Source organism: Cydia pomonella, chromosome 5, assembly GCF_033807575.1.
Source record: "Cydia pomonella isolate Wapato2018A chromosome 5, ilCydPomo1, whole genome shotgun sequence".
Lineage (NCBI taxonomy): Eukaryota > Metazoa > Arthropoda > Insecta > Lepidoptera > Tortricidae > Cydia > Cydia pomonella.
Genome location: NC_084707.1, coordinates 17,909,124 through 17,926,879, shown reverse-complemented (window position 1 = coordinate 17,926,879; position 17,756 = coordinate 17,909,124). Strand labels below are relative to the sequence as shown.

The 17,756-nt window shown below is 35.8% G+C and overlaps 1 long non-coding RNA gene across 1 annotated transcript; it reads right to left on the bottom strand.

Annotated features, from left to right (window-relative positions):
* Window positions 1-13,009: 13,009 nt before the first annotated feature.
* On the bottom strand, window positions 13,010-14,103 carry LOC133518327 (uncharacterized). The gene is made up of 2 exons (XR_009799466.1): window positions 13,818-14,103; window positions 13,010-13,493 (listed from the first exon to the last, which is right to left on the bottom strand). It is a non-coding gene; the product is annotated as an uncharacterized LOC133518327 (long non-coding RNA).
* Between the last annotated feature and the right edge of the window lie 3,653 nt (window positions 14,104-17,756).

Below are 17,756 nucleotides of genomic sequence, written 5' to 3'. Positions count from 1 at the left end.
AAAAAGCATTAAGTACCTACCTACTACCTTCTGTTTCTCAGTTTTCCTATAGTACCTACTAGATATTGAGTGAAAACTGTAGGTAACTAAGATAATATGACTAGTGTTACAATTGCAACTATAATATATGTGCGAGTACAGAACCAGCGAAAAAAAATGGGGAATTTATGGCAATTCGAAACTATCACTTTTAGCTCAATAATAGAGATTGAGATCTTTATTTGCATTCCAGTATGTACTACTATTATAGTATAGGTACTATAGGTATTATGATGGGAAACCTGCTAAGTAGCTTTTTAGACTATACCTACCTTTTAGGTATCTGAGGCCCTACCGCGAAAAAAGAAAACCAAAAGTCTGTATCTGCCAGCGATGCCTCTCTAGGCAGATAATGAAATTTCGATTTTAGTTTTCGCGGTAGCTCCTCTGAGGCTGGTGCCTTATCGGTGAGTTTGTAATAGTAATACCGGTGTCTACCCCCAAATCCTAAATCCTAGCGCTTTAACCATATTTTGTAAGTGTTAAAAAACAGGACGCTAATAAATCTCATATAGCCTTTAAATTTGTTTTATTCACATCACACGTTTATTTCACTAAACACTGACACTATCCCTAATACATAGGACATAGGAATAAAAAAACAAAAACATTATTTATGAATTACGTTTGCAGCTTGTACTTTCTTAAAGGATATAGTATTTTTTTAAATGAATTAAGGTTTCTTTCACTCTCGCGATGCTCTTCCTGCTCATATATAATATATGTATCATACTATTACCCACTATGTGGTACCCTTTTCTGCATACTACGCATAATTTACAAGCTGACTATCATTAATGTATATGTATACAGCTACTACTAACCATTAAGGGTGTAAGTTGAAAATTTAACTTAAATAAACAGTACATTAAAAATTTAAATAAAACCTATGCACAATAATGCCTTATATTTATATCATTTAGAAAAGAGATGATACCTACTCTTTAAACTGCTGGCTCGAGTTTTATCAAACATCTTAGACTAGAACTAACACAAGGTAAAAAATGCATCGAAATCGGTCCATCCGTTTTAGAGTTACGATGACGATGAGAGACAGACAAACATTGGTGTTAAACTTACAACAACCCCCTTTTTGGGTTGGGCGATGATAAATTTCATTTCATTTCATTTCGTTTATTTATAAATAAAACATATTTACACCCCAAACAGATCAATTAATCGATTTACATTATATATCACTTTATCTTAAGATAATTACATTGATAGAAATACACTTAGGTTAAGTTATTTTTAAAATAACCCCACCGAAAAAATAAGAGGTTGTCAATAATAATTAACTATCCACCTAAGCACATTTAGTTTTATTAATACATAAAAATTAAAATTGTTTTAAAATTGTGGCTTTCCGATAGGTACTTTGGTTACGACTTACTAGTTCCATTGAGTACTTCTACTTTTTTAATTGCCTTCACTTTTCTGGCTCGAATTCATATCTATTTATATTATATATTGAATATTTATTTATGTTTATTTATATATATATGTATGCATTATTTATTGGTTATTTTTCTATCTATGTATATTTGTATCAATGTGTATTCAAAACGTTATTAATTACAGTGATTGTACACTTTTGTTTGCGTTTGTCATTCATTCACCGTTACTTCTGTTTTACTAATTTCCTCGAAGGTTAACTGGAAGAGATCCCATACAGGGATAAGTTCGTGTTTTTATTTCTATGTACAATAAAGTATATACATACATACATACATTATACATTCATATATATTCTTATTAATTATTAATTATAGATATTTGATATGTTAGGGTCAACGGGTTGGTCATTTGCATAAACTCTGAGACAGTGTAACACGCCAGGTCCATTAACATTGTCTTCAGTTTTTTAGAGAATATTACGTTGCTTTTAGCCTCTCTAATGTTTTGGGGGACATGGTTATACATGCTCGTTCCAACAACACTGAACGCTGCGCGTGCTTTCGCCAGCCGTCGGTGCATGGCTATTAGCAACGGTTGCCTACGTGAGGTCCTATTAAGCGTTTTGTAGTCACAAGCTGTCAGTATGTATATACTTGGCAAGGTTAAGATCTTCTGATTTCTAAATATTTCTTTGGCCGGATGATCGAGTGTGGTTTCCGATCAATGATGCGCAAGGCTCGTTTCTGTAATTTAAAGAATCTTTCCCAGGTGGCCGACGTGGCCCATAAATCAATTCATTGAAATTAAGACAGAGTGAAAATATCCAAAGTAGGCTTTACGCAGGTTATCGGCAGACAGGGTGGGCACGAGTCTGGACAAAGCGTAGCACACCGAGGGCAGCTTGTCGCACATGTGGTCGACGTGCGCGGCCCACGTCAGCCCGGAGTCGATCATGTACCCCAAGTACTTACCTAGTGGTGTCCACTTGGGGAACGGTGATATCGTTTACTTTTATATTTATTGGGTTGTGTGTCTTTTTTAATTGAAAATGAATTATATTCGTTTTATCAACATTTAGTAACATAGGTAGGAGGGTCTTTAGTATCATGAGTCGTAACAGATAAATATCAAACAGGGCATATAAAAGCGACATTATGCGAATTCTATTTATAGACTCGTACAAATACTAATCAGATAATTAAGATCAAAATACAAGTAATATATATCAAGAATGAGCGTAAGTAATAAATACCAGGATTGGCGTACTTAACTTATAAGGGATAAGCTGCCGTCGTCTCCACAATCCGAAGTCAGCACGTGGCACTCAAATGACTATACTTAATAACACTACCAACCGATCACTATGGCTACCGCGGGCAAAATGGATGAGCGGCCGGTTGCGTCGGAAATTCAAGAGTATCGTCTTACCCACTTATACAAATATTATTAATGTTGCAGACTAGTCATCGCGATATCGATATCTACCTTACACTGTCAAACTAGATTGGAACTCGATTCGCGACAATAAATGTATGAAGTAGGTATCTGTTTTCTATTATAACCGAGTTAAAATATAGCGAAATACACACGTTAGTTTTAGTCTTTGTATTGTTTACTTATAATTTCTTAACAAACTTTGATTTTTTATTGTTTATTTCATTGCATGTTTGAGAAAAGCACTACACATACCTCGGCGGGAAATATGAGGTTGCCCGCCTAAGCCCTATTCGTCTATATATCTTCGGCCGGCAACCCCTTTCGTCCCGGCCTCTGTAGTAATGTACTATTAGGCAATCAGGATACCTATACTCCGGCGTGAATGCACTTATTGAATAGTAATAGGAATAATGAGATTACAACCCGCGGAAAGCAGTCAATAATTTCAGTAGACATGTCATTGTTGTCTTTGGATTTTTTGATGAAGTAGGTAGGTATCTGTTTTCTATTAAAACCGAGTTAAAATATAGCGAAATAGTAATATATACACGTTAGTTTTAGTCTTTGTCTTGTTTACTTATAATTTCTTTAAAAATAAAACTTTGATTTTTTATTGTTTATTTCATTGCATGTTTGAGAAAAGCACTACACATACCTCGGCGGGAAATATGAGGCAGCGGCGTAGCGTATGTGTTTGCCGCCCGGGGCCGATCAGAAATTTGCCGCCCCAAATTACGACCAACATCACTTAGACAAGTCATAAGTTCAGTCACAAAGATTTTAACTGATAAAAAAGTTATAGGTACAGTTTTTACAGTTTATTCTATTTAATTTTCGAAGGAAATGGTTTAAATTTATATTTTTACTTTATTAGGAACACTAAACAGATATCGTACAATATCATGAAAAACATACAATTGCATATGATGGCTTAAAAATTAGCACGAGATTCAAAACAACACAGCATGCTTTACAAGTAAGCGCAAATGTATAAAAAATCATGAAAAAAATACGCGGCCTCTTTAAGGTGATTTTGATCCCTATTTATTAATTTTTCTGTTTTACATGGTTGAATCGTACATAAAACAAATGTTGGGTCTTTTATCTTTCCTTAGATACTTAAATCATGTGTATTGGACTGGCAAAATTGCAACTGTACATGTTTTACCAAACCTACTCGTTGAATGGCAGTCAAAAATAAGCATGTTACTGAAAAGTACCCTAAGTATGAAGGTATTAGCTGAAGTATAAACTTGTCGAAGAACTAAATGCTGGTGATAAAATAGCGTTATAATAAAGTAGGTTCATATAAATAAACAATTGTACCTATTTTATTTATGCGACACTGATTTTTACTCCCTTTTGTGAAGTATATTTTTTCACAATCCAGCCGCGTATTCGCGTCTAACGACAATCCCAAAGTAAACAAGTAGTAAATAAAGTCGCGATCTCAATTTTAAAACAATTATAATACGTTTTGATCATATAAAACAAGCTTTCAAATCATGGCTAACTTTTTTTATCAAAAACTTTGTATTACATATTATCAGTCAAAACCTTTGTGACATAACTTATGACCTGACTAGACAAAGTTGGGTAAAAGTGGTAAAATACAAAAATATGTTCAAAAACCAAAACTCGACTACTGAAAATCTGGCTCATAAAAGCATGAAAAAAGAAAAAAAAAAATCATCTGAAGTAATCACGGAGAAAATATTGCATATTTACATCTTTTAAATAAAGAAATACAATTTAATATAATTTACTAATTTTTGAATACAATGTGGGAACGAGTAACCCCACAGACTTTAACCACGTATTTCTGACGTCATATGGAGTTTTGATCAAATTCGACAAAAATGTGTGTGTATTTGCACACGACACGTTATTTTTTTTACATCTTGGTAAAAAAAAAACATTACAGCGAATGTAATAGTTATTTGCTTTACAAGGGGGCAACGTTGTTGTTTAACCACTCGTACTAATATTGATACCCGAGCAAGCGAAAGATTCAAAAATTGAAGTTCGAGCAGTGGAATCGTGACCGTTGCGAGGGTTTCAAGGTTAAACAGACTTTGCCTCCGAGTAAACACAACATTTTTCACCACACCAATCAATGCGAGGAAAATACTAACTATGAAATTAAATACCAAAAAAATCAAACCAAATCAAATTCAAATGAACGTAATAATACATTTATCATTGGAAATGATAATTTAAAAGTAAACAACACTAGGTAACAACTCACAATTTGCATCTGATTACTTTGCCTCACATGCATGTGGATAAAATTCAACTTTCTCATTCGTTTTTGAACAATCAAGAGAGCCTTTACCCGTTGGTGTGGTGAAAAGATTTTTTTTATTATTTACTGATAATTTTTAAGGTAAATTATTATTTCAGATGAGAATGTTTTCTTGTTTCATACGTTTTAGAGCGCAATTTTCAGTAGTCTGCTTTTATATTTGAAAGTTTTTTATTTAATTAATTTTGGGGTTATAATTTCATAATCGATTATTTAAAATCATTTTACATTATTGGGGCCTACCGCAAAAACCGAAATTCGCAAATTGCGATCATTCTCTTTTACTCTCAGTAAGACGTAATTAGAGTACAGAGAAAAATGCCCGCAATTGACGAACTTCGATTTTCGCGGTTGTAGCCCAGCGAACAATCGTGTATGCTCGGCGGTGTAAGCACTCCGGCAGCGATTGACTGCCGTGCGCTCTCGCGGTGCATTGGTTCGTTTCGTGGCACGATTTGAAAATATGGATTTCTTAATTTTATGTTTTTTTATATACCGTATTTTGCCGCCCCCTCTAATGTGCCGCCCGGGGCTATGGCCCCCCTAGCCCCCCCCTCGCTACGCCTCTGATATGAGGTTGCCCGCCTAAGCCCTATTCGTCTATATGTCTTCGGCCGGCAACCCCTTTCGTCCCGGCCTCTGTAGTAATGTACTATTAGGCAATCAGGATATACTCCGGCGTGAATGCACTTATTGAATAGTAATAGGAATAATGAGATTACAACCCGCGGAAAGCAGTCAATAATTTCAGTAGACATGTCATTGTTGTCTTTGGATTTTTTGCGTTTATTTTTTTTACATGCGATTAATATTTCATTCAACATTAAAGGTTCAAACATATAGGGTGCCGGCGATGCATCTTGTAGGTATTGATCTAGATATGCGAGCGCGGTGCGAGCGCACGGGGTTGAGTTGTTTTCGTTCGCGTCTATGTAATAAATAAATTGTTATCGTTATAAAGATTCAGATGAAATAAGAGAAACATATTTTATTTAGCTCGAGGCAAAATATATCGTAGATTCAAACCAAGATAAATTGACAGCGATTCTGATGGCCCAGACGGTGCACGAGTTATTTTAAACGTCAAATTTCTATGAAATTATGACATTTACTTGACACTTGCACCGTCTAGGCTATCAACATCGCTGCCAACCCACCTTCGTCTAACTCTATGAGGAAAGTCCTTCTACGTAAGTATTTTAATTAATTTTATTTATGCTTTAGCTTTATTTTTAGTAAGTATTATCATTTAAGTTTTTTTTTTTTAGTATCTCTAATAACTGTTTATTTTCCCCACGAATGTTTCTCTTGTCCCATAGTTTCTCTTAACCCACCTTACCTTAGATATAACTTTTATAGCTGCATTAACCAACTTTTTCCACCGAAATAGGTACACAGGTAATATTATACAACACAGAACTGGATTAATGCCGAGTTACTAATGATAAATGACGTTATATGACAGACAGATTCCCATAGAATTGCAACCATTAATCTTATTTCCATGAGGCTTACACGAAAATTCAACGCGGTAACAACAAATCAGATTGATAGGTAAGTATGTGGAAAGGTAAAAAACACAAACAAAGACAGATGAAGTAATATTATTACTTAATTTAATAAGTCTAATTTAAAATGAGTCTACCTTTAACTGAACTAACGTTTGTTATTAGAAAAATCGGCACAATTAAGCACTGATTTCTTAGATCCTCATATTTACTCCTGCGGTATTTTATTTAAAAAACAAATCCATGACCGTTATTTCAGCGATTTAGGCTGTCCGTTGTAGTAAGCAAATATTAAATTAATAAGTATGTAGGTATATAATAAATAAGAATATCATGAAAGCTTAGATGAAAAGTTTGAATGGTCACTAATACCTAGTCTATTTTATATACATCGTGTTTTTTTTTTATTTGCGTTAATTTCAAGGGTGCATACCTGAGCTTAAATTAAGTAACTTCCTCAAAGACACCGATATTCTAATTAACTCCATTTCGGAGATAATCAATCATTAATTTTTATCTTAAAGGCCCTTACGAGCGTGTACACTTACCTTAGGGCCTGTTTACTTATTGATTAGTGTTTAATGCGAGTTCATACATTTGCTATTAAACGTAAGTACTATCTCGGACGATCGACGTTCGAAATGACATTGATATGTCACAGTTTTCAATTGTTTGATTGAGTTAAATGTAATGCCCGTGTTACAACAACGCTATATGCAACATTTAGTTACTTTTTATAAAATAAAAATAGTAAAAAAAAAAACGAAAAAAAAATTTTTTTTTTTTTTGAAAATTAACTATGCCATTTAGTTTTCTTAAACGTACTTACCGATACCCCGAAGTTAACGAAATTCAATAAAAACACGGTGTATATTAGGAAGTAGGTAAATATCCTCATTCAAGTCAATTTATATATGGCAGTACCTTAAACCTATTGACTTTACATTCTTGTACAGTTTAATATATCTAACAAATACCTAAAAAATAATTATCAGTAGAGCAAATTAATCCTAATAACCTGGGTCGAAATTGTTTTCCTTGTCTTGTCTTGGAACACTCTATCACGCTTGTATTTCTGTATTTTATCACATATGTAAATAAATAAAGACATTTGCATGTCTTTTTTAGCTGTAGATTACATTTACAATGAGAAAAATTAACTTAAAAGAAAAATTAATTAAATTAAATGAACCATGCTCATCTCACAAATAAATACCTTTACCGGGATTCAAACCCGGCACCATCGGCTTCATAGGCAGGGGACACCCACAAAGAGAATTTGAAATAAAGGTGTAACTAATGTCAAAGAAAATTTTGTAGCCACAATACATTTACTGCCATCTTTCGCTACATGAATAAAGCATCAAATACCATTTGACTTTGATCCTTATTATTTTACTGATATGTGTTAAATATGTTAAATATCACAAAAGTGGCACCATCTAATAGATAAAAGTCAAAGGTATGGCACCATCATTTCGAGCGAGGGCGCCATAACCTTTAGGTGGTGCCCAGTAAGATGATGCCACTTTTTGATATTTAACAAATTTAACACATATCAGTGAAAGAATAAAGATCAAAGTCAAATGGCGTTTTTAAGTTTTAAACGTGTGTCGAACTTAGCTTCCCACTAGGCCAGATACGTCGTCAACAAACATTAATTTTGGTATTAACATTCTGGGCTGATGCTTACCTAACAAAAGAGAAGTTGTGGAAAGATTAATCGATCAAGCATACATAGCACGCCTAACACATTCTCCCGCGAGTCGCGCAAATTGCGCTTTAAATGCGCCTTTGGAACGCACTTCCCCTTAATATAAAAAATGCTCCAAATAAATTTGCGTTTAAGAAATCGGTACGGTCTTTCTTTGCTAGTAGTATGAAGGATTCCTAGTTTCTATTATTTAGTTTATATAATTTATACATGTATTTATATATTGTATGTATTATTTGTATTATGTATATGTATTTTGTTGCTTATGTATGCTGAATCTTAGGTAAGCTTTTGTGTTATTTTGTTAATAGTACCTAGTAGTAGCTGATAGCACCGCCCACAATCTCTCTGCTTTACCTTAAGGTTGACTGGTAGAGAATGCCTTTTAGCATTAAGTTCGCCTTTTGTACGACAAGTCTTCTTTTGTGCAATAAAGTGTAAATAAATAAATAAATTGTTTTTTATACCACGTCGGTAGCTAACAAAGCAACAAGCCTTCGGCCCGCCTGATAGTAAGCAGTCACCGTAACCTATGGACACCTGCAACTCCAGATATGTACGAATCGATGGACCACACCAGACTGGAGACCTCCGTTCAGATAGACAAATATTAAATAGAAATTTAAGACGGTTATTTGGGAACGAATGCCTGTGATCTGTATACCTCGTTTAGAGTAGGCTACTGAGAGCAGGGACATACCTAGTTTAACCAAAGATATAAATACCTAACTCCGTATAAGATAAATAAAGTCTAAGAAAAAAAGTGCCTCGAAAAATATTTTATGAAAACAGACTCACATAATTAGTAATGATTTTTTTTCTGATGGACGTTTAGGTAAACGCGCGTAAAGCAGTGAATTTGTCGATCTTATTTGTAAATTTCATAAAGTTTGGACTGCTAAAAATGGTAATTTTGTATTACACATTACCTGTACTTCAACTTTAATAAACTACATTTTTGTTATTATTTTGAAGTAATGTTAATGAAAGTTAGACGAAATCAATTTTCTCCAGAAATGACTTCAAAACAAGTGACAAACCCTCTGAAAATCGATTTAATTTTAACGTAATTTTGATACTTAAACAATCTACAACATTTGCTGAAACTGTTCTTATACATCATTTTGTATAATTTACTACCATAATTTTTTGATGATTTTTTTAAAACTGTTCCTTCTTGTCACATATTACCGGGGACGCACGCTTGTGAAAAAAGCGGCCAAGTGCGAGTCGGACTCGCCCATGAAGGGTTCCGTACCATTTATGACGTATTAAAAAAACTACTTACTAGATCTGGTTCAAACAAATTTTCGGTGGAAGTTTGCATGGTAATGTATATCATATATTTTTTTTAGATTTTTCATTCTGTTATTTTAGAAGTTACGGGGGGGGACACACATTTTTCCACTTTGGAAGTGTCTCTCGCGCAAACTATTCAGTTTAGAAAAAAATGATATTAGGAACCTCAATATCATTTTTAAATACCTATCCATAGATACCCCACACATATGGGTTTGATGAAAAAAGATTTTTTGAGAGTATGGGAACCCCCAAAATTTATTGTTTTTTTTTTCTATTTTTGTGTAAACATCTTAATGCGGTTCATAGAATACATCTACGTACCAAGTTTGAACAGTATAGCTCTTATAGTTTCGGAAAAAAGTGGCTGTGACATAATCGGACAGACAGACGGACATGACGAATCTATAAGGGTTCCGTTTTTTGCCATTTGGCTACGGAACCCTAAAAACGTTCTAATAGTAACCAATACTTGTTATTTAGATATTACGTAACAAAAGGTGTACAATTTCAACGACTTAAGGCCGAGCCACACCGCTTGCGTGCGCAGCACGTGTGCGTCGACGTAAGCGTAGACGTGCACAGCACCCCTGTCACACCGGGTAACGCGCACGTCACGCAGCGCACGCCACGCAGGGTGCTGTACACGTCACGCAAGCGCACGCTGCAGCTCTGCGTGCAGATCCGCCGCCATTTGCGTACTATGATGCCCTAGCCTCTAGACAACTAACAATGTTCGATAGTAGTTAGTCGGATGAAGAGGAAGCACACCTCTTACTTTTTATCACAAAATACTCCTGCGAAATCTAAAAGGGTGTGAGTTCACGAAATCAATGGAAAAAGATATTTTGATCGGCGACGAAGGTTTTGCACTGCAAACATTCTTAATGCGACCATTCTTTCTTAATCCATTATAAAATCCACCACACGCACCGGCCGACTTGTAAATAAATACAAGGGAGCTGCGCGTGTATACGCGCAGCACCCATGCAGCACCGAGCTGTGCGTGTCCGAACCTGCTCGGTTCGCCCTCTCATAGGGAACGCCGGTAAATACAACGTCATCACTGCACGCAACGAAGCGACGTTGCCGCTCCGCTGCGTGCATGCGTGCACGCAGCACGCAGCCGATTTGTCTCGTCGGAGCTGCAATGCGTGCAGCTCACGCGCACGCGTACATCACGCGCACGTCACGCAAGCGGTGTGTCATATCTTATGAGAATTCTTAGTTTACAACGCAACGGGACGCGCACGCGCACGTGCACGTCTACGCACACGCAACCGGTGTGGCCTGGCCTTAAATCTTTCAATTTTACATTTTTGCTCTAAAATCGTTACCGGGCTCTTAAGAGGGAAGTTATAGCACGTGACCGTCCATACAAAATGAGAAAACGTTTTTCCACTTCTAAATATTGTCCATTCTCCATGTTTTTTTTTGTATGTTATTGACACTAACCAAAAACTAGGTTTATAGGTTTTCCTTTTTTTTCGAAATTTGCAAAATAAAGTAAAAAAAATCGTTCGATCGATCGATCGCCATCAAAATCAAAGTGAAACCGAAAAAATACCGTTATTTCGTTAGATTTGAAAAACTATTCTTCTCTGTTAAGGCCCCGTAGGTTCGTGTTATTTTTTCACTCTCGCTGAGCTACGTAAGCGAGATGGGTGTGCATGCTCGGGACTGCGAATACCATGTTTTTGAAATTTAATTTGGTGTAAGTTTAAAAAAGAAAAAAGTAATCGCTGAGTTCCCTCAAAAATAAAATTGCACTTATTTATAAGCAATTTAATTTATTATTTATTTATTTTAGAATACATTGCGATGCAGTGCAGCCCTTCACAAGGTGTTAGTGTCCAAGCTTCTAAGCAGACCCACCAAGATCCGAATCTATAAGACCGTGATTCGCCCAATCCTAACCTACGGATGCGAAGCATGGACACTAACACTCAAGGAAGAAAACATGCTGCTAGTTGCCGAGAGGAAAATCCTCCGTAAAATATTGGGCCCCAAACGAAGACCGGATGGAAGTTGGACAGTCCTTAAGAACCGTGAGATTGAAGACCTAGTGGCTGAACCTAACATCATGGGAGAAAGTAAAGCCCACAGACTCCGTTGGTTAGGCCACCTTGAGAGAATGGACGAAGATCGGAACGTAAAAAGAGCGTACCTGGGTCGCCTAGCTGGAGGACGTCCTATCGGACGCCCTAGATATCGCTGGAGCGACATGGTGGAGGCCGATCTGCGCGAGCTTCGAGTCGACAATTGGCGAGAGGTCGCACAGGACCGAGAAAAGTGGCGCTGTCTTGTGTCGGAGGCCAAGTCTCATTTTGGGTCGCTGAGCCAACGGAGTAAGTAAGTATAAGCAATTTCATATTTCTAGCTTTTTTGCATAAATTTAAATTCTTACATATTATTAGTTTATTAGAGTACGTTTTAGACCTATTTTCATAATTTTTTTCTATCATGTAGAAGTCAAAAATTCAGGATTCAAATTGCTGAAGCCCCTAGAGAAAATCTTCAAGATTGCTAATTAAATTTTAGACAACCATATTGTTATCTTATCTAAAAAAGCGGTACGATTTTTCAAAACCTCCTCTCTCTGAACCTACTGCACCTGAAGTAAAATTATGCTTACAGCCGTACATAAAAATTCGGACTACGTACAGTCAGCAAAGAAAGTTGACGTGCAGCGCTTTACAGAAATGTGTAGTGAGAGGTTGCTTTGTTCTGCAACTGATAAATATTACACGCCGGTTCTGGGTACCAGCGGTGGCAGCATGGTTTCATTTTTATCACCTGTCACTGTGTCCGCCACTTTCGCACTTACATACTTGTTAGAACGTGACAAATGATAAAGAGCCGACCATCTTAGCCCTACAGGTACGGACACTAAAAAGGTGCCCCGCGGACGTGTAGATATAATAAACGCCTCAGTAACTTTTGACGTTGGTATGACAATACTTGTGTCGGGAGACCGGAGAGACCACGCTCTTACAAGTGCGAATAGTATGGCGATAAATTAAGTTAATTATTTTTAAATCGGCCCGAGTAGCAAATTGCCTATTCGCACATTGTATCGTACAACGTTATACAGTAGGTACATATAGCCCTTAACCTCCTACGACCCAAATTTTTAGAGGGTACATCCGAGGAAGACCCAATGTCCTAATATTAGAACTAATTAATAAAGTCCTGAACGCCCAGAACAAACATTGTTCATATCTGGTTAACCCTAACAAGTACAAGTTTTATATTTTAGGGGTGTTATAATAATGATTTAGGCTTGCCAGGAAATAAAAAAAAACACTATAATCTTTTGTTCTATATTTAGCACTTTGGGCTTTTACTTATAATATAAATCACATCAATCAGTCTTGAAAATCTTATAGAAAACAAGAGTTTTAACACTTTATACTAGCAGAAATCAACTTAATCATCATTAATATCATCTAAGATACAAAAAAAATAGCATGCTTCACAGCAGGAACTTAAATTTTCTACAGAAAAAACAAATTTTAACATTCAAATCAACAAAATGTTCCTTTTGAAAAATTTCGGGTCTGTGTACGCGATCGACCTCGACCTCGTCCTCGAATAAGTTGCGGGGCTGGTGGAGGACTTGCACTCACGGGTTCTGAGCTGGTACTGCTGTCACTGTCGCTTTCGATGGCCGTGTTCTCCAATATCCAAGGAATATACTCGTCGTCTGTATCATTCCCTCCAAAAGGATCATCTTCGTCGTCTTCGAAATCAGACTGCTGGAGTAAGTCCAATACTTGACTATCTTTTATAGCTGAAAAAAAAATTTTATAAACCCGACGGCCTAATACTAGGACAATATCAGCTAATTTCTACCTAAATATCTATAATTTTCTTTATCACACGGACACATAAACACATTAGAGTATGGAGCATAGTAAATCAATATGAAATGTATGACCGCCCAGTGTACTAGTACTAGAACGAATACATTTTCATACAAGAATCATATTAAAATATACGTAATTAAGTTTAAATAACAGTATTTACGAATGATTTATTTCTTTATCTCGAAAATAAAACCAATCATAGTGAATAAAATGTAAAGATTCCAAAGATAATAATAAGTTAAACTAACCTCTTCTCGTTGCACGTGTCATTGCTGCGACGTCTTGTGACAGAAGACCGAAAATATCCCTCCCCGCTCACTTCAAGCAGTGCTGCCACAATGCCAAATATATACACTGACTAACCAGTAACGTCAAAATGACATGGCGGGTAATTCAAATCCACCTGGAGCGTGTAAATATTTTGTCCTAGTACTATCACGCTGGGTCTTGGCATCAAGTGTCTATTTTGATACTTGGGCTTTCACTGCAAACCGATTTTGTCCTAGTATTAGTACTTCGGACCCCAGGAGGTTAAAATTTTGGACATTTGCACGTAAAGTGCTGTTTACCGCACAAGTGCGTTAAAGTAGGAAAATTAAACCAGACTAATACCATAGATTTTACCCTGGGTTAGATTAAAATGACAGACGCTTTTGTAAAAATAGTGCCATCCCCAATTTCCTTTTATTTGCCTCAGAATGCAACTAGACCACTTACACAAAATAGCTAGCTAAATCACTTACACAAAATAGTATTAAAATGTACTGACCTTATTTAACAGTCGGAAGTTCGAAACCACGTCGGAACAAACGAGGTGAACATTATGAGAATTTTGTTTTGGTTGGTCACCGAGCGATTAAAGTAGGTATTTGAAGACTTGAAGTGGTGGAAAGATATGTAGGTAAGACTAACTTCACACTAACAGCACTTTATTGTACACCGCTTTCATAAAAAAAAACCGTTCATAAAAACTAAAATATACAATTTCTTTTCGATTCATACTGAATATTTTGTCATTGAGGTTTTGTGTCTTTGCCGCTATGTCAACAACCTCAATGTCATCCTATAATATATCATTTATATTTATAGTTACTTTTGACAGAGTAAAAACTGGAGTAGGTACCTATATACTTACTTTACTCTCTGGTAGGTACGCCGTCTACTGTAGGTTTTTTTATACGATAACATACAACATACGATATATACTCTGGCCCAGCGACCACTCACTATATGTAGCACTTGGGGTGAGAGGAAGAGCAACCAATTTCTAACGCCTGTTTAGCACAGGCATCTGCCTGGTCATTACCATCAATTTCACTATGACTAGGGCAGCCAAGAACCACTTCTAACCCCAATAAAGAACATTGGTAAAGGAATTGTCTAGTCTGTAGGGTGATATAAAGATTATCCCTAGAGCGAAGTGGAAACTTGTGTAAATCTTGAAGACAGCTATGGGAGTCAGTAAATATTATTGCCTGTTTTTTTAAGATTCATAAAAGCAATTAAAACAATAATTACCTTCTGAAAAATATAATACCATAAAATATTCCTTCCATACCTATTTATTACAATAGATATAATCTGTGACAATAGCAAACAAACTTACATGATCTTCTTATGTTTAAAATAATTACGATTCGTTTTCGAACGTACCCATTTTGTGTGTTGCCAGTGTAAATGATTTGGCCCGAATTGTGTAAATCCGAGTTATGCCTCGTCTCAGATAGACGGAGTACCAAAAATTCATGATTGATTTCGGCCATCTCTATTAATTTCGGTTTTTGTTATTTAGTTGTGCTAGTTGCATCGCTTTTGGCTCCTTAAGCGCTTGATACATCTTACTTAATGTCTTTTTCTTTCGGTGTGCGGGAGCTCGTTAGCACGTGCACATTCGCTTACCTAGGCGTAACTGAAGGCATCTTGTTCAAGCGCTTCAATTTGGAACACCTATATTGACCTATAATAATATCATTGTAGTTATAATATCATTGTGACTGGTCAAATCATGAGGCGCAGATACCAAAATACCAATATTCGATGCCAGAATACAGGTGGTGAGCAAATCGTGCGTTTATTGTCTGCAATTGAATATCAAGCTGTTAACTGTCACTTAAAAATTTGCCTATCTGCCGCATTCATGTAGTTTGTTTAGCAGAGGCGTCAAAATAAAACAATTTTTTTACATGCAGGTTTAAGTGTCCTTCCGCTAACATATCCCCTTGGTTTTCACAACTCCCAGGTTAATGCTTCCTCTATTAGCCAGTTGTTAAGGAAGGTCTCCAGAAGGCCTACCGCAAAAATCGAAATTTGAAAATTGCGAGGATCTTTTTCTTTTACTCGAATGGAGGCGCAATTTGTGGACTTCGATTTTCGCGGTTATAGACCAGGTCATCCTGCCAACTCCGTCTAAGTCTGCACCTTTAATCTAAACCCCTCTATAGGCATCCACTTGATGGCTATGCTGGCCCACCTATCTAGATTCTTACGTTAGATTAGATGTGACCGGTCCAATAGTAATTTAAAATATTTTTATATAGATAGATAAATAGATAATATTTATTTCTCATTGAAAATTTACAAGTTCTTTCCCATAAAAATAGAAGTTTAAAAAAAAGATCGTCAATTGTATTTGAAATGTAAAAATATGGTTAATATGAAAATATATCAAACATTGAACATTTTTGGCAATTAGAGACAAAGTATTTTTACATTTCAAATATTGTTCACGATGTGCTGATAATCCGTGAAACGGAAAACGATTATCGGGCCCGAAATCAGTCCCGATTTCGATTCCACTCTTTCCGATCGGGAAATGTGGATTGGCGCTTAAAGACTGCCGATCTTTCTTTATCAGTTGACGCACAAAATCAATGTTTTCATTAGTGACGGTTGATTTTGGTCGATCTTCACGCAATTCATCCGTGAGAGAAACACGGCTACGTTGAAATATATAAGTATATTGTCCTCTTTGAAGGTGCTTCACTACTAAAAGCAGCATTTTATCGGTCATCACATTGTTGTAGTGTTAATCCACTTTTAAAGTCTCAATAAATCATAGCGCTAAAAAAAATTACGGGATTTAATTTTCAGCAGCGACTTTAAACAAAATAATTGAAAAACGAACATTGTTTTTTTTTTCTAAATGGCGAGTGTTTTCGGATATGGTGATATTAAAAAGGTACTAATTCTTTATTTAATTTTAATTGCTTACATGTATGTACATATGTCAGGTCTCAAGCAACAATAAAATTGTCTCAATACATGATACTCATATAATATTCTTCTGCTCTTCCTTTCCATCCTGTTACCCCCTACTGGGGTTTAGGGCTCGATTTTCTTATATTTTCTATTTTCTTCCACTGACCCCGGTCTTGGGAAGCTTGGGTAATCTCCTCCCATCCTCAATACACGGAATATACCCAACTCAAATCAATAATCAATGTCAAAAATAAGTTTTTTTAAGTATCGAATTCCTGACATTTTCAGGGCAGCCCTCGTACTCTGTTAAAAAAACCCGCTCAAGAGCGAGTTCGTTATACTCGCGCACCGAAGGTTCCGTACAAACTTTGAATTATCTCGTGTAACTATAAAGGCGAAAGACTTTTCAACAGAAGTACCTATACTAAGTATTAATGTACACAGCGCCATCTATCGGCAAATTGTTTAACTAATTTGCGCGATGTAATGCACGTATATTGGTTTTTCTAGGATGGATTTCTAATGTTCTATCATGTGGATCGATTTCAAAAATTGATATTTTATTTGAAAAAACGTGTATTTATGTAATCTCATAGAAATTTTAGATGTAATAAACGCACGTAATGTTGATTAAATTGCAAACTGAAATTGGAAAGGTATTTTGTTAATTTAAAAAAAGTTACCAAGATAGAGGTCTGATTATATTTTTCCTGTAAAATATATAGTAATATTAATATTATGTAAAAATTTCATTATTTTTCGTCGGTAAACTTCGGAGATAAGGGGGGGAACGGTATTTTTTTTCACATTTTATTTCATAAATCCATTTTTTTCTCTATGAAAAAAATAAATAAAAAAATGTTTTGGAATGTACAATTTCAGCTCTTTCAAATGATACCCCACTTGACCTAGTTACTAGGCTTTGAAATTTCGCCCCCTCTTTATATTGGGCATTTTCCATTTTTAATAAAAAATAAATTTAAAAAATA